The sequence below is a fragment of the Eulemur rufifrons genome, chromosome 19, assembly GCF_041146395.1.
Source record: "Eulemur rufifrons isolate Redbay chromosome 19, OSU_ERuf_1, whole genome shotgun sequence".
NCBI classification, from domain to species: Eukaryota; Metazoa; Chordata; class Mammalia; order Primates; family Lemuridae; genus Eulemur; species Eulemur rufifrons.
The window spans coordinates 62,968,821-62,995,020 of record NC_091001.1 but is presented as its reverse complement, the minus strand read 5'-3'; the positions used below and the strand labels follow the sequence as shown (position 1 = coordinate 62,995,020).

The 26,200-nt window shown below is 37.4% G+C and overlaps 1 long non-coding RNA gene across 1 annotated transcript in view; it reads right to left on the bottom strand.

Annotated features, from left to right (window-relative positions):
* The window catches only part of LOC138400119 (uncharacterized), a 95,396-nt gene that overhangs the window by 11,788 nt on the left and 57,408 nt on the right, over positions 1 to 26,200 (bottom strand). Inside the window, exon 3 of the long non-coding RNA XR_011236209.1 lies at positions 19,205 to 19,264. This is a non-coding gene — a long non-coding RNA (uncharacterized lncRNA). The remainder of the gene's footprint in view (positions 1 to 19,204; positions 19,265 to 26,200) is intronic.

The following is a 26,200-nucleotide window of genomic DNA, read 5'->3' as shown; positions in this document are numbered from 1 at the left end:
CTCAGGGTAGTGAGTGCAAGCCTCAATTCTACCAGGTGTGTGTACTGCAGAAATGGTTGACAGGCTGACAGAAGGTATATTTGGGGAGAAAAATAATAGCAAAGACTTAATTGAAAGATATTCGAAGAAAGCAAAAGAAATTACCCAACCTATCTGCAAACCACACACTGGAAATGAATGGGTTCTTTAGTGTTTGGGACATTTTAGTGTTATAAAAATGTAGACTATAGAGCTATTATATCAAGTAATTTATGGGATGAATATTGTAATTCATTGAATGTCACGACTTATCTTTTATTCATATAGTTACTATTCCATTACCAGAGAGGGAGGTTTGTCAAAGGTTAATTATTTTAAATTGCTCTGGCAAATTTATTTTGATTTGTACAATTTTTTTTGAATAATCATAGGTCTATATATTCATACATCTTTATGAGGCTTTTTTTTAAAAAATAATATCCTCTGATGAGGCAGTTAAAGCTAGATAAATGCTTTAGTGATGTCTTTAAAATATATTCCCTTTAACTCGGGATGTAGATCTACAAAGAATTATTATATTATTATTGTTATTGATATTATAAGTCTATTTTAGAACTTTCTATTTTTCCAAGAAAAATTACAATAAAAAATGGCCAAGAAATGGAAATTTGAATTTTTCAAGGGGTTGGCCAGGGTTCATAGTATCTTTTAGGTCTGGGTCACTATTTGGACTCTCCCTTAAATGGTGAGTGGGAAAGCCGTCGGCATCTGCTGTCAGCTATAGCCCTGCCTCTGTTTCGTGTGAGGCTGCCCCTTGGCCAGGGGTGTACCTACTCCGGTCATGAGACTCGGTCCTTGCAGGACAATAAATGCTGGAAAATAGGGCAAATATTTTCAAAGCTGGAAAAATAATTTTGTGTTATAAACCTAAACTAGAAGTGAAGCCAGAAGCACAGAGAGGAATTAGGAAGACTATAATATATACGATACATACAGTACAATACATGGATTAATCCAGTCCCATCTCCTTGAAAATGTATATCCTCGCCTCTCCCACAAAGCCTTCCTGATTAACTATGCTTGTCTTCTTTATATGTCTCAAATACTTATGTATCAAGCCTACATTTCATTGATATGGTTTTATTGTTATGTAGCTTCTTAATTATTCATAAATCGCTTGAGAGTTAGGTATAGTGGAGTCAGAAGACCTAGTAGGCTCACAGTTAAGCTCTGCGGTTTATTATTTGTATGGGCTTAGACATGTCGTTTGATTGTCTGAGACTCGGTTTCTTTTACATTAAGGAGGAATAAGAAAATCTATGTGCTTCATAGAGTTGGCAATATGTCACCTAATAATTGTACACTTCTCCAGGTTTATAAAACTTGCATATCTATTTCATTTAATCCTTCAAACAACAGTATATAACATGAGCACTATTGCCCATCTGTTTTTATGAACATAGGTATTAGATGAATTATGTGAAAATGCTATTTTTAACACCATAAGTTATTATTATTTTCAGTCTGCAGATTTTATATCATCAATTTAATATTAACAGCCTTGAGGCTACAGGCCATATCTCTCTTTATTTTTTTATCTCATTCTCTCCTTATGTCCCTTTCCTTTAGGTGGCTTGAAGAATAGATTCAGAAGATAGATTTTTCCAGTACAGATAACAAAGTGCTTTGCAAAATAAACACTCAGTAAGCTTGTGTCTATATATTGCCAGAGTAACTGATTGATTTTACTTGGTGTCAGGAAGAAAATAATAATCTAACATTGGATCCAAATTTTCCCTTTTAACCAGTTGTTCTGGTCTTATACACATGGTAAAAAAATGTTCCCGAATAGCGCAGAAAACTTTTAAGGCATGGAAATAAAATGTGTGTATGCTCTACGGTGCTGTTACTGAGACAAAAGCCATGATATGTGATTCTGGAAAGCATGAATAGTGGCTTCAGGTACAGAAGTTGTGAGATGTTTCCTAGTAACTTACCCCACTAGAAGGGAAGATAGATGCATCAGAAAAAGGCTCTTGTCAGTCTTGTTCATACTCAATATTTTGGGAGCCAGACACACAGTTGGTGCTCAATAAATGTTAGCTAAGTATAAAGTCTTTTATTATAGTCATATCAGTCACACCCTTAAAATCTCATGAAGCTTCGCAGTTAAAGAAGAACTTGGAATTTTGAAATAGATTCAGAAGAGGGGAACAGTGTGAGAGATGAGACTTGTGAAAGAAAGTTAAGGATCAAAGTTACTACTCAAAAGGAGTAAACTAAAGGGGAATTTCAAATGTTGCACAGCACCACATACGATCTCTAGAGTAAAGCAGAAGATGCTGGCAAAGGACTGACTCCTCATCTCTGCTGCAAATAGAAGCAGGGTCAATGTGTTCACCTTGCCATACAAAAGATGTGCATTAGGTAAGAGCAAATAAATAAATATATAAACACATACATACCTAAAATAAATCTTCATTGCGAAGTGGTAGAAAATGAACAGGAAAGTTATAGGATTAGCTCCCAATTATTGCATTTTTACTCAATAATGTGTCAGGCACAGACACTATGTGTATAAGTACTTGACCTACACTGTCTTACTAAACAAATTCTCTGTAGTAGGTATGAGGAGGAGGAGGAAACTGAGGCTAGGAGCAGTTAAATAATTTGTCCAAAGTCATATGCTAGTGGTCAGCAGAGCCTGGAATTAGTGTCCATCTCCATTTTCTGGATTAAAGTGGTCATTTAAGATACCTACCACCTGCAGTTTCAACCTTGATCAGCTCTGTAGTTTTTCCTCCATGGAGCCTAGAGGATCCTACAAGTGGTTTCTATTTTTGCTTAACAGATTGCCTGAGAGCAAAAACCAATGAACAGCTGTGATAATGCAAAACTTTTACTAACACTGCTCACGGTGTTATTTGTGTGTGTATGTATATATATTTTTTCTTTTTTACTTTTCCTGAGTCTTCTTTACTCAGATATCACAGTAAAATTAGATCCCTATAGGGTAGAATCACTGAATCAGCAAGTAGAGAAATTTAATCTTCAATACAGTGTACACATAATTGTCAAAAATCCACTTACTTTTGAATGGTAGGATCTACTGTCTAAGGTAAAATTTTGATGTGAGGACATACTGGAGCATGGTGTGGCTGCATGGGCAGCAATGTCGTGACTGTAAGAGCCCACGGTATTACTATAAATCACCAAGGTGGCAGAATGAAAGACAGACTCCTGAGAATACCATGGCAACATCGAACTCACCCTTTTCTCATACCAAACACCATCAGAGAAAATCATTTTGCAGCCAGTGCTTTTTACCAGAGACAATCTGATTTCTGTGGATTGGGATATTTCTATTTTTAATTCTCCTTCACAAAGACCTCTAGGTCCAGAATCTTCCTTAAAGGACTGTGAAGTGCTATTCTGATCACCCCTTCATGTTTCTGAGCTACTCTGGGATAATGCTGTAGGGAAGGGCCCCCGGGGGAACAGCTGATTGGGTTCTGGCAAGATGGACCAAACATCTGCTTCAAACAAAAGACATCTGCATATTTCACATTTATTTTTCATAATTTACAGAAGCAACCTGCCAAAATTCAGCAAGGGAGAATACACTAGCATGTAATTAGCTTAAAGTTTGCTTGCTTTAGAAGTATGAGCATGAAGCCCAGGAGCTCACCTGGGAGGATATGAAGGAACAGTGGAACTGCAGTTTGATTTCTGTAAATTCTGTTTTGGACCTCGTATGCCAGGGCAGAAGACCCAGTCCTGCTAGGATTGGAAGGGAGAGGAGGTTCTTTTGTCTTCATGTCAAATAATAAAAAACCTCTATACCAAAAGGGTGGTCAAAGGTAATATCATTTATTAAATAAGATTTAATTAGGCAGAGAGATTTTGCTTTGACTACTTAGCACTGCAGTGCCCAGGTTAGATAATGATGCAATGCTACATGACTCTAAATTAAAAATGTATACTCCTGGAGTAGCAATGGCATGGTAAGAAATCATATGTGGAGTATTTCATTATTGTTCAAAGCATCTGAAAGTCATTACTTGCCAAAAAAAAAAAAAAAAACTGGAAAATACGTTGGTTTCCTAGATGGTAGTATGTTTGGAATATGTGATAAATACATAAAGAGAAAAAAATAATGGATGATATGATCAGTTTTAATATATCCCAGTGGAATGGATACAACAAATTATCTGCCCCCTATGAACTATAACTTTCCAGTTGAAATTCAAATTTTGCAATGTCATAATTATATGAAATAACTGAAGCTTGCTTAGTTAGAGAATAAAAGAATTTTTGAGGAGAGAAAGACAGGTTTCTTTTCATTTCCAGCAAAGGAATTTCAAATCTATGTCCAGTATTAAAAAAAAAAAAATGCTGGCTATGAGATCCTATGGGATTTCCCTTGATCTTAACTTCAGGGATAAAGCATATTAGTTATACAGAAATCATGACACTAAACAGGAAAATGATGAAAAGCTGGACATTTTCTAAACTATTTCCCAAAATAAACCTTTGATCATGGTGGATGATGAGCAACACAACAGTACATTGGTATTGTCCCAGCAAGGAGAATCACTGAACAAAGGAAGAACCAGAGAGATACACAGAATGTGTATACCTGGACCATTCTTACATTGGATAATTCCCCATTGTGTGATAGTTATCTACACTTATGTTATAAATCCATCTCAGCTCACAAAGGGATCCAAATTTCTGCCCACGGAAATTATTTTGAGTAACCAGGACATAGGGCTTATCTCTAACAAATTGTCAAGATCATGTATCCTTATGGCATAACTTTTTTTTTAATTTTTTTAACTTTTTTTTTAAATGTGCCTACATGCTCAGCATTTGAGTTTATCAACACACTCATGGCCACTGAGGCAAGGCAAAGCACTTTTTAGCCTCTCAACCCAAAAAGTAGATTAGTATCTCCAATTGGAGCAGAGCTGAGATCCAACCTAGTTTAAGCATTATGTCTGAATAGTTTCTAGAGCAACTTCTTTTTTGATCTTCAGAAACAAAGGGATTATATATTCCATTCTTAATTTTTTTTTACTAATGCATCTGTGATTGAATTTTGTTCAATGACACATGCACATCTTGACCAAGACTGTTAGGGTCAGTGAGTGAAATCCCTGCTCAGAACCCTTCACTCTCATATTTTTATTCCATTCTTAAGATAATAAGCAAAAAAGACCCACTTCTTCCTAGCCTCCAAATTTTCCTGCATGATCTTATTTCTTTGTTAGAAATATAAAATGAAGCTTTAGGAGTCTTTAAAAGTCTAAAGAAAGTAGCTAATAATGGTATCTTTTTATTGCCCACAATTCATCCTGCTAAAAAAGGCAGTTATGCTCTTACAGTTGATTATTGCTCAGTCTTAAATTTTCTAATTGTTTTAGATTTTTCACTTATTTTAGACATTTTCACTTTGCCCCCTAGAGTAAATTAAGACGAAAGGTAAATTAAAAGAGAGGAATTCGGCATAAAGAGAATAAATAAACAAAACACAGATTGCAAAGCAGGAATGAAAACAAGGTCTCCCAGACCAGTCTGTTCAAGGAATGCTACAAATGTGAAGTGTTTACTATTTTAAAACATTAATCATGTACTCACCCTGTTTATTTAGCTATCAATATTTTTCCTGTAACTCTGACTTGAAAATGTGTAAGCTGTTTAGAATTAGGACTCAAACTGAAGCCAAATGATATTTTGATTATTTATATTGCCTAGCTAGTCTTGAAACTTCAGAGTTGCAGTCTTTTCATTTCAATTCACACCTTCTTTAAAAGTCATTATTATTTTGTATAATGTGACATCTCAAATAACTTTTATTGCCACCCACTGCCATATGCCCAAGCCACAGCTATTAAAGATAGGGAGCCCGAGTCCCGCATCAATGGGCCTATTCAGAAGATTGCCACCATCTTGCTTTTACCTAGAATCCAACCATTGACCCCAAAACACTGCATTATAATAAGACTGGGCCAGTCATCATAACTAGAAGTCCCAAAAAGCTGAAAGTTTCCCAAATTTGTAGCAGTATTTTCTGGGCAGACATTAATTACTTTTATTCATAATAAAAATTCATAATTGGATCTGCTAAAGGAATAGCCACCAAAACTACTGTACATTCACCAAGAACAGGAGCTTTTCATCTGATCTCACAAAACTGTAAGTCTTATTAAGGAGAGAAACAGTTCACATAAGGTGGATTTATTATTTCTACTCATTGAGAAAGATAGGAAAGCATTAGAATTTTCTCCTGGAACAAGGATGTGGAAGAATTCTCCTCATTAGAGCACCTAGACAATGGCATGGACAAGATCCACAGAAGTGTATATTTCCCTTGAAAATTGCTATTGCTGCCATAAATTTACCCATACCACACTCAAGTGTGCTGGAAAATGGTAGCATCTTTATTTTCTACAGCAGACTTAAAACTCCTCAAGTACCCCTATCCCATTTCTTCTCATTTTAACAACTCAGCCTCCTGTGAGAGCTGTTTCTTCCCCCACCCACCATCTTCCCTAATTGGTGTGGGGGTGTCACTCAGGCTGCTGCAAGGTCCCACTGGGTGCTTGGGTGTTGGCTGACTCTGCATGTTTCACATTCAGTGTTCTAAGGACACCCAGCCTCTTGTCCTGGCAAGGTGGCCCGTGCATCTCCTGGCACTCTGCCTCAGCCTTCTTGAGGAAACTCAGACGACTAGTCCCCACCTTTCTCTGTACAGTTTCTGAGAATCAAGAGGGCTGTCTTTTATTTCTCCTCTCATTCAGGCCATGAGATTTCCTCCATTTTATGTCATCCTCCTCCCAAAACCTTCCCCCCTTTCTCTATGGCATTGAGAGCAGAGTAGTTGTTGGGGAGGGAAGAAAAATAAAAGCTTTATCAGTTTCATAGTTTCTAATTTATACTATTAGAGCTGTTTAGAGGGCCCACCATGGGCACGGTGGGTCCTGGGTGCCTCCAGTCCCTCCTCTGTATCCTTCACTTCCCTCCATCTTTCCATCGGTAACTCCACCCTTGCCCTCTGGGTGCCCAGCGCCTTCACACACCACTCACCTCCTTCAAACCAGACATTTCTGACAAACTGGCTCATAGACACTCAATGTCTGATGTGAATGTAGGTATCACCTCTCTTGGGGGAATGACAAAGGACTGACACTTGAGCCAAAGCAATGAATCACTGAAAGTGTCATTTTGAGCATTTGTGGTTGAAGAAGAGCATTGAGGGAAGAAAAGGAATTTTCCAGATTCCACTTAAATAATATCTTGTAGATGAGATGGGCTCTTGGGATTTTCCTGTTTATATGTTCAACCAGAGATGTACACACATGCACATGTGCCGCATACCCACACAGACACTCCTAATTGAAATATCAAGGCATGTCAGCATGAGATTAACAACTATAAAAGGACCTTGAAAACTTATAAATATTTTATAAATATTTAGTGCTAATGTGTGTTCACTCATTTGGCACAGACCTCCTTAAATAAAGAAATGATAAAAAATTACAGAAAAAATAAAGAATTACAGAAATGACATAAACTAGCCCAGGCATATCTCAGATAACTCAATTGGTTCCTAAAGAGCCAGTCTTTAACACACTGTGTTTACCTAGTGACTGAAATGACCACAGCCATCTTACTGTGACCAGTCATTGAAAACAATGTCCACTGTTCTATTTTGTAAAGGAAGTAATTTCAGGCAAATCTAAATATGTTTATAAAAGTTGATTCTTTTGTTCATGTTTCACATTCATAGGCTATGAGAATAGTAAATATTTTTAGCTATTGAAACGAAAATAATTTTTCTTACAGTATTTCTAATACACAATAATTATTAGAGAACGTGGTACTTTTTTTCACTTTGCTATTTCCCTGGAATTTCTGATAAGAGAAAACCTTCTGCAGGATTTGGTGGATGTGCCTCATCTTGGCCTGGCAGCTCTGTTTATGCCGTGTGGTAACATTTTGTGGAACAAATCTGGATTTACTTGGGTATGTCTTGATGGTCTTTCTGTCTAGACATGTTTAGACAAACTTCAATGATGTTTTGTTGAATTTGTTACTTTCTGGAAGGATCAACTAACTGTCTTTTAAAATTCAGTTTGACACTTCAGTCAACTCCTTTGCCTCCATTGCTAAAATTTTCACAAGTACCCAGTAAAGAGTGTCGGCAACCACATTGTTCTGAAGTGGAAAACTCTCTAGCCTTGGGTATTGGTTGGCTTTACTGGATAGATTTTTTTCCTTTAGAAGAGATCATTATCATATCACTACTCAACATTCCTTCCTTCACAACCTAAAACATGCCTGTTTGTTATGGCACCAACATTCCACAGGGCTGCTACACATTCCAGACACTCGAACGTACTGCCATGTTTGTGACATCTCTCCTTCCATGCTTCCAAGGGGCTGCTCAGGCAATAGGGGCACCTACACTTCAGGAAACTCTCTAGATGAAAGAAAAATGCAAATGTAGAAACCCACCTCCCACAGTGAAGAACAGCATCCTCTTCCAAGGAAGGCAACTTGCCTACTACTGGAGAAATAGTTTATTTCTTGGCCGGTCACAGTGGCTCACACCTGTAAGCCTAGCACTCTGGGAGGCCGGGGCAGGAGGATTGCTTGAGGTCAGGAGTTCGAGACCAGCCTGAGCAAGAGAAGGACCCTATCTCTACTAAAAATAGAAAAAAATTAGTCCGTCATGGTGGTGTGTGCCTGTAGTCCCAGCTTCTCAGGAGGCTAAGGCAGGAGAATTGCTTGAGCCCAGGAGTTTGAGGTTGCTGTGAGCTAGGGTGACGCCACAGCACTCTAACCTGGGTGACAGAGTAGACTCTGTCTCAAAAAAAAAAAAAAAAGAAAGAAAGAAAGAAATAGTTTATTTCTTGAATTTAATTTAGGTGGTCACTCGACAGCCAATATTTTAAAATTAAATTTATATATAATTTAATAGCTACTCTAATTGAAGCACCTAGTAAGTGTCTGATTCCACTGTTTTGTGTCTTAAATTATTTCCAAATTTCAACAATCCTCTAATGTTATTTATTTTATTTTATCATTGTTTTATTTATATATTTTATTTTAATTTTTAAACTTTGTTTATTAATTTATAAAATAATATATAATAAATATATAGTTTATATAAATAAATAATAAAGTAAATAAATATATTTACTTCTCTGAGCCATTTTTGAAGAAATCTAGGCTCAGAGAAGTAAAAGGATTGGTCCAGGGTCATGCAGCCAGTAATGGTGCAGAATGGGATTGCAAAACCAGGATTTCTGAGTCCCTGCCCAGTGTTGGATTTTATATTTAATAACTTGGGGCACCACCGTCTATGTGCTCAGCCTACCTGTTACTTCAGCCACAGCGGTGGCAGCCAGTCTTGCACAGGGATAGCCTGCAGTGCCTCGTGCAGCCCAATGGCATAAGGAGGTCTTCTGACACAGTGACACCGGCCTGCCACACATGCAGTGTCTCAAGTGCCAGAGTTCATTATGTCACCCCAGAAGCTGGTAAATAAGTTCTTCCTTCCCGTTCTTTGGGACAATTCTGAAACATGTCTGGTAGCTCCTCAGAAAGTACCCGTGGGATCAAGTTCATGACCCACATTGGTAGCCTGCTCAATTATTTCTCTCTTCCAGTCCCACTTTTTATTCCCTAGAACCACTTCTCCTCCCCCCAAAAAAGTTTTTGTCTCAGTTTCTGCTCTTTGGAGGAAACCCAAAGGCAAAATAAGTATACTATGTCACACTTTAAAAGTGGCAGCAGAATATATCAAACGAGAATGGTTTGTTTTTATTTGAGAAAACTTTTAAATGGGCTCTTTAGGTTTTCGAAGGCAAGGCTTAGAATCTCACCTAGAAGGAAAACCATCAGCTATGGGAAGCACCCAGCAATGTAAAATGTAAGTGCTTTGTATAGGCAGAGATGTTATTCTCACATTAACTAAGTAGGATTATCTTCAAACTTCAACAGTTCTCTGTTGTTATTTATTTTATGGCTGTTTTAAGGCCAGGCCTTGGAGAGGAGCTAAGCGTTTAGACAGAAAGAAGCAAAGAAGGGAAACTCTGACGTGGGCGAGGGCATGGACCCCAGAAAAGTGACAGGACATCTACATCTAAGGAAAGAAATAGCCAGAGGGATCGCCTGGGATGGAGCATGACCGACACACGTCATGACGAGCCGCTCTCGCTCCGGAGCTGTCTGTGTAGCGTGGCTCTCGGGCTCTCTGCAAATCTTCAGCAAAGCTGCTTAACCACGGCAGCTTGATGTGACTCTTAAGATAAACTGGGGAGTAGAGGAAGGGTGTCTGTACTTAGAGAGGAGAAGGGAAGGGCAAAGGCCACAGCCTACAAAATGCTACCTGGAAAGCAAGTGGCAACGACAGAGCAATTCGTGGTAGTAGCAGTCCAGAGTGAGAAGTGACAGACAATGAGTGTCACATCTAAGCACCACCAGGAATCCACAAAATCATTCAGTGGCAAGTGTTCCTATACTTTAAAAGGAAATAAAGTTGAATTGTTTTATGTAAATATTGAAGATAAAAACAGGAGAACTCAAGAAGATTTTTAATCAACATACACAAACATGGAGTTAAAGAAATGGGCAGGAAGTTTGTTATTCAAACATTTCATATAAGCCCCTGAGTATTCATTTGTTCCTTAAATATTTGTTAGATATCTATTATGTGTCAGGTACTATTCTAGGCATGGAGGAAACAAGCAGGAAACAAAACAGAAAAAAGATACAACTTATATTCTACAGAGGAAAAATAGAAAAAAATTATTAAAAACATGGAGTCTATTAGACATGAAAGAGGGAAAGAGAACAGGAGTGTTCCGGAAGTGGAGCAATAGGAAATGGCACTATGTCTATCTTTCTTGAGAAAGAGCAAGTTTTGTGGATTTAACCTCTCTTCTATATATCCAAAGTGTTACTAGTTATGAACTAACCTTGGGATAATTACTGAAATCATTTTCTGTTTTGTGTGGTAGAGATGAAGAACCCCAGTTGAGAAAGACAGGAGATGTATGGATAAAAAACAGATCCTAAACCTGGTTTATTTTGTTTTATTTTGGGTGGTAGTTGTTTATTTTTTAAGACATTCAAACCACCTATATTGGTGGCTGTTATTATGGGATAATTATACTAAGAAACAGCAAGACAATTTGGCCTCTACAATTTGTTTGGTTTTGACTAAATATTTGCCTTGGAAGAAGTGTGTGTACAATATTCATTTAAAAAGATACAACAGTCACCTCGTTACCGTCCTTGGAGTTTTGCTGGAGGCTTCAGCGAGACTGAAACCACCTGGACACCACCAGAAGCTACACCAAGGAGCAGGAAGGTAAGTCCATTCTGTCCTTGCAACTTCATTTTGATTTAGTTACTTTGCTTTGAGGCTTTGGCCATCCCAACAGGCTGAGGATTCTCCTATTGCCTAACACTGGCAAACATGCTTATAAAATATACTTGAAAATGTTGACAATGTCTTATAAGCTTGCCCATTTGAGTCCTTTTGTCCATCTGCTCTGTACTGTTGCACTGTTCCTGCCCAGTGCCCAAGGCTATTTCTCAGGAGGTGTGCCACACCTCATGTTCTACCTTCACCTGGAGTAGACTCTGTTCATTTAAAAAGATTTTAGTACCACCTGCGTGTCACAATGAAATAATAGACTGAGAAAGCCTTCATGAATTGCTGCCAAGATCATTGGTGAAAAGTTGATGGGAAATTTTATAATGGATGGATCAGATGGACATCACCTGGGAAGACATTTATTGATCAACCCAATATTATGTGCATATTGGTATGATGCAATAGGAAGGACACAGCACCACCTATGAGTCTTATTGACTACAAATTTAAACCATAATCTAATCAAATATCTAGATCTAACTGGTGTGCAAGTTAAACCACATCATGAGGTAGCAATTAACCACATACGCTCCTCAGAATAAAAATAACTGGCTACTCAGATTAAAAGTGGAGGAGAGGAGCTCTTATAGAATAAAAGGAAATTAAGTGAAATAATAATCAAATGGAACCATGGTGTAAGTTCCACAGAGTTCTTTCCAAAGTGGATATTTTAGACATTGGAATGGCCACAAACCTGTATGTCCAAGCAAAGCTTCTTAGCATGGTTTCTCTCCACCTCCCTCCCTGCAAGACATGTCTTATCTAGTTCTATTTAGAATTCTGCTTTCTCTCCTCTCATGATCTCTCTTAACTAAAATCCTGATTGTCACTGAGTAATGACTTAATCTTTGTTATTAAAACACCTCTTGTGACTAATAAAATAAACACGGACAACAGCGTCCTTCAGTGCTTCGATCTTGGAGAAAATGTCGTAGGACTGGCCTGGTAACACAGTTTCCAAGAAAACTCAAAAATGCCTTATAGTATTTTCAAACCTTGGCAACCAAATTAGGGCTTTGGAGATTTTTAACACACTACATCCACACCCACACCATAACTCATTCCAGCTCCCCGTCTAGAAATCCAGCTTTGGGTTGGCATCTGAAACTTGACTTATCATCCCAACCTCATGCCCAAGAGCATACGTGTTAGAGATTAATAATTAGCCATTGGACTTGGAGTAGCACCATTTTGTCTTCTGCATATGGATTTGATCCTAGAAAACCCAAGAAACTTGAAGAACTAGTGATATTTCACAAAAAATTATACTCTGAACATGGCTATATTCAGCCCATGATTTGTGCTAAGTTTTCTGACACAGAACTGTATCAGCAAAGAGTCTAATGCATAGCTTAAAATGGTTGATTCAAGACTAAATCAGCAACGCTAATTTCTTGCAATGCTAGTTACATATGGTTGCATTAATAGTCCCGTCTCAGAAATCCAGCTGAGAATCATTATTTAATGAAAGACTTACAAATTGCATCCTATTTAATGGCTTTCATTGCAGACTCTTTTATAGAAATGCAGAACACATGTAAGTGACCATGTAAATTCTATGCTGCATTTGCAATGAGCTGGGGAATTTTATTTATGTATACATAAAATATATATGTGTGTGTATAATGCATATTAGGTATATATTACAGATACACATATACCTACATACAATGATATATATACTATATATTACTATAATGTATAATATAATATACAGAGACAATATTTATATAGAATGTATACATATGTTAAATATATATGTCAAGAGATCATTGTGATTGGTAATTTCTAAAGTCATAAGTTCAAGGGATACATTAAGAGAGATAGATTGGGGGGGCAATAATAAAAAAAGAGAAAAGAGAGATTAATAGAATTTGAGTTTTTGTATTTAACTATCCTAGATTTGAACACTGGCTATGCCATTCACTAAATGTATGTCTTTAACCAATTTTACTCTCTAATCTTTAGTTTCCTTATCTTTAAGATAATAGTAACAATATCTACTCCCCAGAATGTTGTTATAAAGATAAAATGAAAAAAGCAAAATCAAGCAAAGTACTTAACATAGTATCTTGCACACAATATGAGCTCAATAAACATTAGCTCTGTTTCTAAGGTAAAAACAACAAAAACAAGAATCATAATTTATTACAGAATAAACTGCAGAGTTTATGAATTTATAGTTACTGAGGAGTTGAACCTGAGTGGGGAGATGAACCAAAGATCTGTGGGTCGTCTGGAGACAGATTGTAAAGGGAAAGAAGTTTGTGTAGGTATTCATATTTAAACAATAATACGTTAAAGTTTTTCTTTAAGGCCAAGATATACTGTTAGTACTACCTGATTCTAATTATATATATGATCATATAATTTGTGAATCTTATATGCCATAATATATATTATTTTTTTATATATTTGCTACTTCGTTAACTAAACTGTCTTAATTAACTAAATAGTGGGTGTTTAGATAGAACATTATAATTTTTTTTTTTTTTTTTTCAGACAAAGTCTCGCTTTGTTGCCCGGGCTAGAGTGAGTGCCGTGGCGTCAGCCTAGCTCACAGCAACCTCAAACTCCTGGGCTTAAGTGATCCTCCTGCCTCAGCCTCCAGAGTAGCTGGGACTACAGGCATGTGCCACCATGCCCGGCTAATTTTTTCTATATATATTTTTAGTTGGCCAGATAATTTCTTTCTATTTTTAGTAGAGATGGGGTCTCGCTCTTGCTCAGGCCGGTAGAACATTATGATTTAATAACTTCATATTTCTTGTACTTGAAAAGCTAACAGAAAAAAATTAAGAGATTATTCAGAGCCTTGTATACCTAAAACTTTGAATTTGGATTTTCTGTCACCAAAAACAGACAAAAATAATTCGGCATGAGCAGAATTATTAACTTAGGTATTTAGGGGTAAACATTTTTCAAAGTAGCCACAATTCAGTGAGTAGTCTAAGATTAAACCAATAAACCTTCTGGACAGAATGTCAAAAGGCAAAGCCCCCAGATTCTCAGTCAAGAAAGTAATCATCAATTTCTCTGAAAGGTTTCCAAACAGAACCAGAGCTAGAGAAATCCCATGTAGTAGAATCCTTATTAGTACAAAAACTGTGGCTATCTTGACACCTGGCTACTTCATTAATTATTTTGATTCCATTGAAGCGGTTTTTTTTTTTTTTTTTTTTTAAGGAAGGAGGAGAGTTGACTGATTTCTTATTTAATTAATTTTCATTTGGCCTAAATATTCTTAATATACTTATCTTTTAAATCTTTTACCAACATCAATAATAGTCATGGTTTTATCTATTTTATAGAATGCTTTCCCATAGGTTATATTTTTAACTACCATTATGGCCTTCAAGCTACATATTGTTGGCCTAATTTCAAAAATAAAATAAAATAAAATGAGGCTGAGAAATCACACGACTAGTCCAGATTTTCACAGTTCATAAGTAGCAACTCCAGATATGTCCCCACCCAAGCATCTCCTCTCTGCAGAATTGTCTGGGGGTTGTGGGCATGCATTCTTCATATGTTAGGTATTCTAAAATCAGAAGTGAGTCGACGACAGGCTTTCTTTCTTTAAGAAGGAAAAAAAGTGGTTTATAATATTTTTTAATTAGGAGTAAAAAAAAAAAAAAATATGCCCCAAAGAAAGACCCTGGCTGATTCTAGCTCCTGCTCAATGGATTTGAAATAAGCTATATCCAGAGGAAGCTTCCAGCAATTGAAAGAAGCCATGAACTCTCCACTTAAACCAGGAGTTCAGTGTCCATCTCTGCTGTCAGAAATTTGAAGAACATTCACAGTTTCCATGTGCATTATCAATAGCTACTTCAATATTTCTGAACTATCTGTCACTGTAGTGCCTAGGTAATTAGACAGAGGTGCTCAGGCACTGTATTATTTGACCATCATTTCCATGGAGCACAGTCAGCCATACCATTTGTCATTATTTTGATGGGCTTCTTTCCACTTAAATAACTAAAGGGAAAAATTACAATTTCCTCTAAATTTATTTGTAGTCACTTTCACAAATAATTTTTGGCCATGGTCATCATACTGAACATTGGCTGTCTGTCAACTAAATCCTTGGAGATAATTTCAGCTCAATTGATGATCCTAGTTAATTTCCCAGAGGCAATTCTGAGAACTCTTTCCTTTTTTCCAAGTATGTTTTTTAGATGTGGGAACTTACTTGAAAATACACTTCTTCTATTGGTTCTTTTCTGATTGCATTATCTATGGTGTATCTCAAGAGAAAATGACTCCTAGGTGATCATAAACCATTGTGATTAGGTTTGGGGTCTGGCTCTTTGTATAGGCATAAGAGGAGGAAAAATATATATGAAAATTTGGGGATGTTTAATCTAGGACAGGGGCCGGAAAATTAAAAACCACCAAATGGTTTTATAAAAAAAGTTATATTAGATCATAGTCATGCTCATGCATTTGCATATTATCTATGGCCACTTTTACCCTATAAGAGTTAATATAGGGTAAGTAGCTAAGTAGCTGTGAAAGAGACTACACAGAGCAAAAAAAAAACCTTGAAAAACTTAAACTATTTACTAACTGCCCCTTTAAGAAAAAGTTTGCAGATCCTTGATCTAGAGGGAACTTTGGCTGCTGGCAATAGTTTAAAAAAAATTAAATATAAAAAAGTTTGTTTCAGCTGGGCTTCGTTTAGCCAGGAATCCAGCATTTCCTCTCATCTCATTGATGATCACAGTGATGTCCATGAAGTACTGAAAAGGCTTGAGGAAACTTCTGAATCAGCAAAGATCAGATCCCACTCACTCTGGGTCTCTGTTGTCCAGGTTCATAGTCTTAAAATTGAAAGAGACCTTCAACATCATCTTTCACCACAAAAAAAAAAAAAAAAAAAGGAAGCCTTTTCTACTATATGCCTCACACATGGTCTTTCAGCCTCACGTCGTAGACCCAATGGAAGCAGGAGAATGGCGTTACACTATATCCATGCTACTTTGTAGCAGCTCTGACTCTTTTACTTAGTTTGTTTTCCCCCACAGGGAGTTAATATCTCTTTCCTTACCACTCACTTGCCCTATTGTAATATTTTGATGGTTAATACATTATAAATGATATATCTGTATATCTGAACTTTTTATTAATCAGAATACTAATTAAACAGAACATTGCATCCTTCCATTCTGTTTTATCATAGTAGATAAAGTTGGTCTTGAGTAACAGGCGCAGGTTTTGGAATCTGCTGGAACACAGATCTGTGTTCAACTTCTGGTCTCCCCACTAAAAAGTGGTGTGTCCACAGACAACTTGCTTTAACTGCTCTGAGCATCCATTTCCTCCTTTGCTAAATGGGGGAAAAACATGAGGATCTGAAAGAAGGTATCGACACGGTCCAGCACGGTGCCTGACATTAAGGCGCTATTAGTAGTGGAAAGTAGCAGGCATTGTAAATGCACTGTGGGCAAACATGTAAGTACCAGAGCATTCCAAGCCCCCAAACATACACCAGAGACAGCACTAGAAACATCTTAGGGCCTAAAGAGTATCCTATATTTAAGATTTTCTTGAAAAAGTCTACCATTACCTAATGTATATCACAAATATTCCAGGGCAAAGATTAATCTCTCTATATGCCACTATATAGAACTAAAAGCTTAGGGCTTGTTTTTAGCTCATGAAGATCCCCAAGGATTAAGCATATAAACATTAGACATTATAAATGCATATAAAATAATACATCAAGAAACATATTTACCTTTTCAATTCAGAAAAAAACAAGTTATGCAAATAAACGAAATTGCTAACCCAACAAGAGCCAGATTATCAGAGTGTCTGTTTCTCTTATTTGGAATTACTGTGTTTTGTGAGATCTAGCCTTGTCTGGAAAGTCTGATTTTAATATGGCCATTCTCTTCTATTCTTGGTTCTTCTGTTTAAGGCAACATATTGAATCTCTTGGGAGAAACTCTTCCTGTATCTGTTCAATTGAAAACATGAGGGTGCACATTCTCCGCTACATATGCTCAGGTCCGAGTTTCCAAGGCAACAAGGGACTGCTCATCTATCTGCAAAAATGAACTGACGAATCACTTTCAGCCGGTTACAAACCTTGATTCCAAATCAAATTCCAGTGTGGAGTCTAAAAATTGTCAATGTCCTGTCATTTCTGCCTGGCAAACCCCTGATGCTACAAGGCTGGCAGTTGGGCAGGCATTCGCTGAGTTATGCGCTGTGATTTTTTTCCTCTGCACTGTTAGTGAAATAGCATCAGTGAGAGCCAACTCCACACTGCACTCTTGTGACAATGGCCTTCAATCCTTTCTATTGGAAAAGACAGACAGGGTCATGTGCATGTGCACTGGTCACAGGCCAACCATATGAGTGGGAGCACAGTGGTTAGCTCTCGCAGTGGCTATCAGCTCTCGGATTCACACTGGGCAAAGCAAAAAGCAACAGGACAACCAACTTCCCAACTTCCATTGGCACTCAAATCCCAGTGGTTGATAGCATTTCTCAAGTTCTTGAATATAGGACTTCCTGCCCATTCTTTAGCAGGTATTGATTGAGGTACTTTGGATACGTTACATTTAATAATCACAATAAATGTTGAGGTGAATACCATTACTATTTTCATTTTCTAGAACTGAGGCACAGAGAGGTTAAATAATTTCCCAAAGGTCGCACAGCTTGTAAGCAAGAAAGCTGTGATTTGAACCCAAACTGTGTCACCTCAAACTTACTCCCTTAACTCTTTATTCCATCTTATAGAATACTGGCCATTCTGTTTTCCTCTCAGTTTCAAATTAGTATGTCCATTCATTTGTTCATTCATTCATTTATTCCACAAACACATATGAGGTACCTATGCTAGGCTCTGTGGATATGGTAGCCAGTAAGACAGACAAGTTCTCTCAAGGAGCTTACATTTTGTACAGGAGACAAAACATAAACAAGTAAACAAGTACAAACAATGTAGAGACTGTGGTATAATCCCAGCCAAGGAAATCAGCACTTTAGTATGAGAAGATTGAGAAAAGACCCTGGCATGTTCAAGGTACATTCACCGTACAGAGAGAGACAAGATGAAGCAGAGGTGGAGAGAGACCAGATCATGCTGGACCACAGAGAACAGATGGGATTTTATTCTAAGTGAGGTGATAAGTCAATGAAGAATTTTAATCATACTTAAATCAGAACTGTCTTTTTTTCCTATCATAAAGAAACTACATAAGGAGGTATGAAATATACCTATGTGCCAGAGATAGAAAAATGCACACAATTCCCAGCCCCAATTATATTTCTTTGGGAAGACTTTAATTACATATATGAAACATATGTCAATGTTCTTGGAAGACTAAAATCAGCTCTTTTATATTATTTATTGATTTGTGGTTAAGGAGAACGTTAGACTGAAGGAAGAAAGTACCCTAAAGTGCGAGAGTATGACTGCACAAGAAGGTGGGCGGGGGGACCTGTTGAACAGGCACCAGCCTAAAGTGGGTATCCGTGAGTGGCTAAGTATGACCCTCCAGCCCTATCGCCACACCTGGACCCACCCCAGGTAATCCAACTCACCTCTACGGAAAACCCCTACAGCCCACTGGACAAAGGCTTATTTTGTTTTACATCTGTATGTCCGTGCCTAGTATAGCATAGGTTTTCCATAACATTTGTGAAAAAGAGGAAGTACAAAAGGAAGAAGAGAGGGAGGGGGAAGGGAGGGAGGGAGGAAAGGAGAAAGGTAAAAAGGAAGGTGCTCTCTTTGTTAGAGCCTGACATCTTTACCTCTTGGTTTTGCATCTTCTTGACAGTTTCGTTATTCTCAGTATTCCCCAACTCATCTTCCTGGGATAAAAAAAAAAAAAAAAGAATTCCAAAATGACACTTCCAAAAGATTAATATTTTCATTTCAACATTTCTGAAAGTATTTCAATGAAATTGCTTTCAAATGGTTTATTTTATATTAGATCATTGAGAGATAGATTAATGTCATAAACGTAGGTACTAGCAAGCAATATTTTTGTCTCCTATGTGCACATACTGTATATTTCATATCCTCTGATAACTTAAAGTCACTAATTTAAGTCAAATTAGGGGAAGGATAGTACAGTAATTACTATATTTGCAGCTCTTTCTTGATAACAAATGAGGCCTTTTTTCCCCCTCCACTGTTATATAAGAGTGTGCTCTTTCTTTGGCTAAGATATAATAGCACTGCTCTACACGAACAAAAATATTTTTACTGGCTATGTTATTACTGAGAAATGCATTGGGAAAATGTAAAAATATTTCACCTTTATGCTGGAGAAAATAAACACAGTGGATTAAATAAAATTTTCACAGCTCTTGACATGCACCATATGTAACATTTGGTAAACATCAAAGAAGAGGCTTTGGCTTCTGAGAATCACAGACTCTGGAACTGGGGGTGGGGGAAATCTTGTATATATTTACTGGTCCATTACTTCACCCCATCCCAGCATTCTGGGCAAATGGGACCTAAAGAAGTTGACGGACAATCCTAAGTTAACATAATGAATCAAAGAGCCAGGATCAGAACCCTTGTTATTTCAGACCCAGCCCAGTGTAGACCTGTTAGAAAAGGCTGCCTGATGCCTCATTGCAAGGTATTGGGAGTCAGCATTGGTGGGGGAGCCTGGGTTCTGAGATCAGGACTGCTGGACTTCAGTTTCTCACCTGGACCCTGACTACCTCTGTGAGCCTATCTAAGCCTGAGCGTTTTCTGTAAAAAGGAGATTTAATAGGGTCAACCTCAAACATTTGTTCAGATATCAAATGAAATAGTTAACTTAAAACACTGGCACAGAGTAAGTGCTAAATAAATATCATCTATTACTACTATTATTAGCATCCTTATTAATTATTATTATTATTCCAATGTGTGACACGTGAAACTCTTACTTTTGCTGGTAACTTTCAACTACTCTTGTTTGGTAAAATAGAAATTCTAAGTTCCTATATATAGACAAAAAACTCTGCTCGGCAATCTTTTAATTGTCTAAACTCTAATGATCTAAATATTAAGTATGCGTCTTGACAATTTTTCAAATTCTAATAGATTCAAAAATATGTTACTAAGGTAAGAACTGTACAGGGTGAACAAGAAGTGACCCTTCGCATCAGAGACCTTGGAGTCTAGTGGGAAAGACAGACATGAATATCCATGAGGCTTCTAAAGGACAGAGTAGGGTGTTCATGCTGTAAGACAAGTGACAAAGGGGCTTTGGGAACAGAGCAGGGGAAAAAGGCAGTCAGGCTGAGGAAAGCAAGAAAGACTTCACAGACGAGAAAGCCTTGAAAGGATGTGGAAATTGGAGGCTATAATGTGGGTAGAGATCCACACGGCAGCTCCAAGCTGTGCCTCCTGGGATTCTGTAAAAGCCCACGCTCCGCAGAAATGAGGGGAGATTGACAAACACTGAAGAGCACTGTGTGGCAAAGCCATGGAGTGTGGGAGTGGGAAGACTGGAGCCAAGTGAACGACAAGGCTGGAAAGGTGGGTTTTAGCCACAAGAGCATCAGTGTGAGATGTACAGATTCTGGAGCCAGACCACGGGAATCCCAGCTCTGCCTCTCCGGAGCTGTGCAGCCTTGGCAAATCACTCAACCTCTCTGTGCTTTAGTTTCCTCATTGGTAACATGGGAATCATAGTGGTGCCTACCTCCTAGGGTGGCTGTAAGAATTAAATGATTTACTGCCTAGAAAGTGCTTAGTCCAGTGCCTGGGTTATAACTAGATTTCAGTCACTGTTAGCTCTCATCATGGCTGTCATCATCATCCTCACCATTGGGGATCTTTGGACACCATGTTGGAGATTGAAGATCCACAGAAGAAACAGTCATCTAAGAATACTACTTTATGAAGATGACTTTGGTGGGCTCTAGTGAACCAACATCAAAAATGTACATGGCTTTTAACTATCACCAGAAATACAGAAAATTTAGGTTATAGGAAAGAAACATCAACTTGCCTGGTAAATTAAAGATCTATATTATAGTCCAGTACAAGTTTTGCTGGCATTCTTTACTTTTCCACCATTACCACCAACTATGTAGGTGGTAGATAAATGAATTCTGTTGGTAAAAATACAACTAGAGAAGCAAATAGATTGAAAAGTGAAAGTTCCCCTCATCTTCCTACCTCTCAGCTCCCAGGGTCACTCCTATCTCATTCACAGTTGAGGATTCAGACTAGTCTTCCAAGTTTGTTTCTATACATTTATAATTATAAGATACATATAACTTTTAAGCTTTTTAAAATTGCCCATTTTTTAAATTTTCCTTTCATTTAGAGATCTTCACAAAATCTTTACACATAGTACAATGGATCTATCTCATCCTAATTTTGCGGGGTGGAGACAGGGTCTCACTATGTCACCCAGGCTGGAGTAGAGTAGCACCATGGTAGCTTACTGTAACCTGAACTCCTGGGCTCAAGCGATCCTCCCACCTCTCGCATGCCACCATGCCTGGCTTGTCTCATCCCTTTTAAATGCTGCATAGTATCCCAAATTTGACTATTCCTTACTTCATCAATTATTCTATTCAAGAACATTAAGGTTATTTCCCACTTAACACTTGTATAAACAAGGATACCATGCACTGTTCTATATATGTCTGTATACACATACATGGTTAGGTATTTCTGTAGGACAGATACTTGTAAAGGGAATTGATGCCCAAAAGAATATATCTTTAAATTTTGATAGACTCTGCTGAGTTGGTCTCTAAAGAGTTGGTACCAATTTACATAACCATCAAAAAAAAGTGTGTGAATTCTTTAATATTTCAAATCTTAAAAGCAGTAATTGGGTTCAAATTTCAGACTCTTGATATAATTGATTTATGACCCTAGATCAATGGATTTTAAGCTTTTGGGTGTCGAATAACCGTGTAGAGTCTGATAAAAGTTACAGATTCTGTGTAAAGAAAAAACTTCACAGGCACAAATATACTGAACTCTCACATTTCAGTGGCTATTTTTTAGTCCCCAAAAGCTAGACTCTAGAGATTAAGAGTCTCTATTCTGGACAAACCAAAAGTTATGCATCTATGGGTATAATGAGTGTCCAGCAGCTCCTGGCCTTGGATATCTGTGTGTACCTTGCTGAAAGCTCTTCTTTAGACCCTCTTGCTTTTCTTCCTAAGACAGGTGGCATGAGGCTGGGTAGAGCAGTTGTCCCCTTACTGCACCCCCACCTGGCAGTGGAAAATCTGCTTTCACGTGTATCTTATTCAAGTCCTTTTGTTCTTCAGCTCTCGGTGAGCATGTTTGTGTCTCAGTGTGCATGTGTGTGTGTGTGTGTGTGTGTGTGTTTGCTCATCCACCTGTGCTCACAGAAGATCTTTGTAGCATCCTAACATGGAACCAGGCTGACTGGGTTCAAACGTCCAACCCTGACGCCAGCCAGCTGTGTGACCCTGAGGAAGTCATTTAACCATATTGGCCAGCACTGGCCAACAGAATTTTCTACAATGATAGAAATGTTCTGTAATCTGTGCTGTCCAATATAGTAGGCCCTAGCCATATGTGACAACTGGTCACTTGATATGTGCCTAATGTTACTGAGAAATAAAATTTTTCATTTTTTATTGTGATTAATTTCCATTAAAATAACTACATATGGCTAATGTCTACAATATAGAACAGGGCAAATCTGGTGCCTTAATTTTCTTGTCCACCAAATATGAATAATAATAGTTCCTACCTTGTAGAAGTATTGTTAGGCATAAATAAATATATATATAAGGTATGTAGGACAGCCCCTTGTATATAGCAAGTGCTACATAAGTATGTACAATTACTATTATCAAGTACCAGTAATGGACAAAGTGTCATGTTAAGGTTATTGGGACAGAAACAGACATGATATGTGGTTCCCACCCTCAAGGAACCTAAAATCTCATTGAGAGGCAATACATTCATATATGTGTATGTGTGTGTGTATATACATAAATACATATATACACATACACATATGTATACACACTCAATAACACAAATGTTAAGTGAATTTCAAGTCAAAGCTTGTACAATTTGTATCAAAATAGTAGTGAAGAAAAAGATAATAAACTGAACTCCATTGTGGAAGCACTGTGAATTGAACCATTGAACTGAGCCGTGAAGGATATATGGGAGTTATTTAATCAAAAAGAGAGGAAAAAAGGTTAAAAAATAAAGCTGAAAGTAGAAATGATAAAGGTTCATTAGAGGATAGAGAGGAGGCCTCTGTGGCAGGAAGGTTAATGAAGGTTTTTAATGAACATTAAAATTTGAGGGTAGCGCATTTTCAATGTCAGAATAGGAAGAACAAATTTCATTCATCATCTGAAGATTTTGAGGGTAGGCATGATGGAAGCTTCTGGAACCAACAGGCAAGAGAAAAGAGAAGCAAACAACAGATATTTAGAGGCTATGTCAGAAAAGTGGGACCCAGCAAGAGGAAGGCTAGAGACTGGCAACAAGGGTTTGCCTGTCAGGAAGGCAGGTCACTTCCAGCTCCGCCAGAGACTATAAAACCCCTTCCTACCGTCTTCCCTTCTGTCTATAATCATCCTTCCTGCTTCCTTGGGGACCTTGTTCCATTTGTTCCTTTGTCTCCTCTCTCAAGGGCAGATTCTTTAAATATTTTGTTTTTCTGCTATTCTGTTGTTTTGATTATAGAAGTAATAAATACTCATAGAAAATTTTTAAAGTACTGAAAATGTTAAAAGTACAGAAAAAATAATACTCCCACCACCAAGATCACTTACATTTTTAGTCTGAAATTGTCACTATGTACAGAATTGTTCCCTGCATTTTTTAATGCACTTCTTCCTGCAATACTGGGACGAGGACTGTGCCTTTTACAATATGCTCAAAGTGCCTAATTATAGTACTTTATAACTGACAGAAGTTCAGTAAGTGTTCTTTGAAGGAATAAAGAATAGGTGGAAAGTTACTGAAAATTTCATATTTTATTTTAAAAGTATGGCAATTCCACGCCAAATACCTTACTATGAATCACTCTGGGAAATGTATACCTATGGTAAACACTTTATCACTTCTCCCTTGATGTATAAATTATACCCAAGCCCTGGTAACTAAATACATAAAAGTAGATGAATAAGGATGCCCACACCCTTTTATTCATAGTTTACTCATGCCAACTAACCAGGCCAGTGTCTAAGTGACTTATAGGATACCTGAGTATTGACAAACACACCCTCTCTCTGGACGGTTCTACATGCCCTGTTGAGTTTGACTGTTGATAGCTATTAAAAATCATTCGACTAGACAAGTTTGCTGAAACACAGAAGCTCGTTTATAGCTGCAGACTCACAACACTACACTCAAACCCAAAATCTTGCCTGATTCATTCAGGTCAAAAAAGCTGGAGGAATAGGTGTGGGTCTTGCATTCTCAGTTACAAAATCAAGGTTGCAAGTTTGGTTCTGCCCATAGGTTTTAGTCACCTCATAAAATTGAGATGGATTTGGAAGCATTTTGCTCTATCAGAGCGTTTCATCAGCAGACCTACTGAACATCAAATAAATTTGTGATGGCTCTCAAGAGGGCAGCTAATAAACAAGATAAAATCTTCCTTTTGTGAGCTTCAGTGGGTGGTATAGTTAAAATACGGAGTTACGTATTATAAAAGAGAGTCATTTCGTTTATTACAAAGGTACACCAGATAGTAACAACAAACATTAAATATGCCAAAAATCAATAAACTGAAGAATTTTATTTAACATTTTTATTTGCAGTGACCCTCAACATCTATCATTTTCTTTAAAAAATTTTGAATAGTTCTTCAATACATAGAAGAATTTAGGTTTCTAATTCAAATTAAGGGGCTAATTATCAATGTGTGCCTGAATTTAGTGCAATACATGATAATTATTACATGGGATCATATATATCACAAGTTATATACATTATACGTAAAACTGTAGAATATATTTGAATTTTTAAATTGGTTTCGTCCCAATGTCTTAGTCAATTCAAGCTGCTATAACAGAATACCGTAGGCGGGGTGCCTTAAACAACAAACATTTATTTCTCACAGTTCTGGAGGCCGGGAAGTCCAAGAGCAAGGAGCCAGAAGATTTGGCATGAGGGCTCACTTTCTTGCTGTACCCTCATGTAGTGGGGAAAGGGCGAGAGAGCTTTCTGGGGTCCCTTTTATAGGGGCCTTAATCTCATTCATGAAGGTTCAACCCTCTTAACCTAATCATGTCTCAAAAACTCCATCTCCTAATGCCATCACATTGGGGATTAGGATTTCAACACATGAATTTGGGGGGACCCCAAACACTCAGTACATTGTGCCCAGCTGAAGGAGTATAGCTGCTTTTGTATTTTAATTCTATTTTCATTTCTGACTTTTCTTGTGACTTTCTTCTTCTTCCACTTTCAACACCTTGAATCTACAATGGTTGATTCCCTTTTACTCCACGTGTAATCTTTTATAATATTTTTCTATTAGATTCTTAAGGCCCCTGAGTAAACTAAGCACAACTTCATTTCCAAATTGATTTTCCATTTTTTCTCAACATACAACTTGTTGCAGTCAAGGCTATTTTATCTATCTTTCTCAACTTTCTAGCCCCTGTAGTATATAAGAAACTTTCTCTTGTCTAAACTTCCATTCTCCACAAACTCACCCTTAAGCAGTTTAGTTAATTGCTTCATAAGCTTTTATTCTGCTGTTGGGTTTGTTTGTTTGTTTGTTTGTTTGTTTTGAGATATAATTCACATACTATACAATTCACCTTTTT